The sequence below is a fragment of the Oncorhynchus clarkii genome, unplaced genomic scaffold, assembly GCF_045791955.1.
Source record: "Oncorhynchus clarkii lewisi isolate Uvic-CL-2024 unplaced genomic scaffold, UVic_Ocla_1.0 unplaced_contig_6826_pilon_pilon, whole genome shotgun sequence".
In the NCBI taxonomy this organism is placed as follows: Eukaryota; Metazoa; Chordata; class Actinopteri; order Salmoniformes; family Salmonidae; genus Oncorhynchus; species Oncorhynchus clarkii.
In genome coordinates this window covers 2,372-6,285 of record NW_027261053.1, presented here as the reverse complement: position 1 = coordinate 6,285, position 3,914 = coordinate 2,372, and positions in this window count along the sequence as shown.

Sequence of the window (3,914 nt, the reverse complement as noted above, 5' to 3'; positions counted from 1 at the left end):
TCTCTGTTCTGTTTCCTTACAACTTTGTGTAGAAGACAGCTCTGGGGGGGGTCTATGGTAAACGGCTTGAGTCGTTCACGTTAGGATGGAATGCATAGTATACTATATAACCTGTTGTGAGAGGGTCAGTGCTATCCGGGTTCCTTGGGACATTCCTACCCTAAACCTTAACCTTAACCCCTAACCTTAACCCTTACCTTAACAATGCTGCTCGCTCTATATGCCTATTTGGAAGTTGATAACTTGGTAGCCTATAGACAGAACAGTCTTCTCTTTTCAGCAGGATCCATTTGCTTTCCAACCTGCGATTGTATTTTAAATATAGCGAAGCCCTGTTGTAGCTGCATCACTGACAGATTTTCCGCATGTTCCCAACTTGTAGGCATGCCTTGTGATTGGGCTACACACAATCCACAGCAATTTTTTTTTAAATAAGCTATTGATCCTCTGTGTCTATATTATAGGCCTACTCCTGGTGTAGTAATCTGAATGATTTCATTTCTTTCTGAACAGACAGAAGTAATTAACTTTGGCAAATGTATTTTAATGTATCGGGTGCTGCTCCAACTCCAGCACCCTTCCTGTGGGGCTATGATTCTATAAGGAAATAAATGATAAAGTCGAACTGCTGGAGAGAACAGTTGCTCGTCTCTATCAGAGCAGAGAGAGTGAGGGAGATGATAGAAACTGAATCTCCTAGTTCTCTCACCACAGCAATGGCCACTCCTTGATCTATATAGGCTACAAACCATAGGCTAAACCTGGGCTGACCCAACACTAATCAATTCTTAGAATATCAGGCATGTTTTTCACATTACGTTTTTTAGGGGGCATGAGAATTACAGAATTACAGACTCAATTTAGGCCTAGGCTTAGCCTTAGCCTAGCCTAGGCTAGTTTGCGCCTGGTTCGCGCCTAGTTCGTGCGAAGGTGAAACATACACTCCTGTAGATCTGACATAATTGGGTGGTGAAACTTGCCAGTAAATCAGAAATGCAAGTTGAAGCATTTCAGGCATTTTTGAAAGTGAGGACAATCCTTGTCCTGTAATGGAAAAAAAATGTATAGTTGAAAAAAATTATTTAGAAAGTAATAGGCATTTTGAATTAAACGTGTAGAGTGGAGTGACATCTTACCTTCAACAATATTCAGCAGTCATGTTTTCCATCATTTTTCGCAATAAAGTTCGACAAAAGAAAAATCGACCCCAGACGAATGGATAAAATTTTGTTGATCTTTCAGAAACCTCCTAGATCTGCTGTTTCCATTACACGTTGCAACTATTGTTTTTGCGACAGCTTTTGTAGAATAAATCTGGGTCAATGGAAACCTGCCTACAGACTTCAAAAACAAAGATCTGCTGTAGACAAAGGGATTTCTTTCCCAATACTGCAGGGCAAGAAAGAGAAAGTTCTCTCTAAATTTATGACCTAGTGTTAAGGTGTCAAGACCGGCACAGTCCCTCTTCTGTGGGAGAGAGGAGGTCTGGCTATCTTCAAACATTTGCCTAGCTGATGGGTCTTTTGATCCACTGTCAGGAGAGTCATAACAGTCCCCTCTGGTGGGTTCAACCTTGGAAGGATTCTGCAAGTTGCAACCCACCATAAAAAGGACCACGGAATGTCCTGGTTGTGGATCACCAATGCGGTCCCCCTCTGGTGGTTTACCCTGGTAGGTATTCAGAAGAAGCAGGCCACCACAAGAATGGGCAGGGGATGTCCGGGTTGCGAATCGCCTTTCTGTACCCGTCGTCCAGACTAGTAGATCTGGACAGTAATTTAGGAATAGAGCCATAAACAAGTTCCCCATACAACCATCAGTTAGTGCCACAACGCCACACATTTGGGGAAGACATTTAAGTACTTATTTTGTGAGTGTGTGTGCGTTAACATCTGCCTAAGTGTCAAAAGAAAACTAAACAAAAATGAAAAAAATCATAAACAAAAGATATACAAAATATAGTTACCACACGTTAATCCTCTAATGGGACTGTATTCTATATATGTCCACGGTCTTGGCTAAATGACTCTATCATGGCATTGTGTCTAATGTCATGTCTAGGGCGTTCCTACATAGCGGTGTGTTGCTTAGAGCACCATCCTAAGTTGATAAGTATACAGCTGTAATGCACCAGCTTCAGGCAGTCTACAGGGATGACCCATGGACCTCTGGGGAGAAACTGGTGAGTACGGTAGCTGTAGAGTCAAAGGCCTCAGGATACATGTTCAACTTTACCAAGACTGGTATTTTGCTCGGATCCTTAACTGATTTTTGTCTTCTGGCGTCCTTGCGTAGACAGAGGGAGTCTGGAAGGACATCAAGGAATCTTTGTGTTGTCTGTGAATTTATAGCACAACTTTTGATGTTCCTTGGTTGGGGTCTGAGCAGATTTTTTGTTGCAATTGCAAACGTAATAAAATGGTGGTCCGATAGTCCAGGATTATGAGGAAAAACATTAAGATCCACAACATTTATTCCATGGGACTAAACTAGGTCCAGAGTATGACTGTGACAGTGAGTAGGTCCAGAGACATGTTGGACAAAACCCACTGAGTCGATGATGGCTCCGAAAGCCTTTTGGAGTGGGTCTTTGGACTTTTCCATGTGAATATTAACGTCACCAAAGATTAAAAATATTATCTGCTATGACTACAAGGTCCGATAGGAACTCAATGAGGAACGCTGTATATGGCCCAGGAGGCCTGTAAACAGTGGCTATAAAAAGTGATTGAGTAGGCTGCATAAATTTCATGGCTAGAAGCTCAAAAGACGTAAATGTTAGCAACACCCCCTCCTTTGCGGGATGCACGGGGGATATGGTCACCAGTGTAGCCAGGAGGTGAGGCCTCATTTAACACAGTAAATTCATCAGGCTTAAGCCATGTTTCAGTCAGGCCAATCACATCAAGATTATGATCAGTGATTAGTTCATTGACTATAATTGCCTTTGAAGTAAGGGATCTAACATTAAGTAGCCCTATTTTGAGATGTGAGGTATCATGATCTCTTTCAATAATGACAGGAATGGAGGAGGTCTTTATCCTAGTGAGATTGCTAAGGCAAACACCGCCATGTTAAGTTTTGCCCAACCTAGGTCGAGGCACAGACACAGTCTCAATGGGGATAGCTGAGCTGACTACACTGACTGTGCTAGTGGCAGACTCCACTATACTGGCAGGCTGGCTAACAGCCTGCTGCCTGGCCTGAACCCTATTTCATTGTGGAGCTAGAGGAGTTAGAGCCCTGTCTATGTTGGTAGATAAGATGAGAGCACCCCTCCAGCTAGGATGGAGTCCGTCACTCCTCAGCAGGTCAGGCTTGGTACTGTTTGTGGGTGAGTCCCAGAAAGAGGGCCAATTATCTACAAATTCTATCTTTTGGGAGGGGCAGAAAACAGTTTTCAACCAGTCATTGAGTTGTGAGACTCTTCTGTAGAGCTCATCTCTTCCCCTAACTGGGAGGGGGCCAGAGACAATTACTCGATGCCGACACATCTTTCTAGCTGATTTACACGCTGAAGCTATGTTGCGCTTGGTGATCTCTGACTGATTCATCCTAACATCGTTGGTGCCGATGTGGATAACAATATCTCTATACTCTCTACAGTCACCAGTTTTAGCTTTAGCCAGCAACATCTTCAGATTAGCCTTAACGTTGGAAGCCCTGCCCCCTGGTAAACAGTGTATGATCGCTGGATGATTCGTTTTAAGTCTAATACTGCAGATAATGGAGTCGCCAATGACTAGAGATTTAAATTTGTCAGAGCTAATGGTGGGAAGCTTCAGCGTCTCAGACCCTGTAATGGGAAGAGTAGAGACAAGAGAAGGCTCGTCCTCTGACTCCGACTCGTTGCTTAATGGGGAAAACCGGTTGAAAGTTTAATTCTTGTCGGCTGAATGAGCGACACCGGTTGA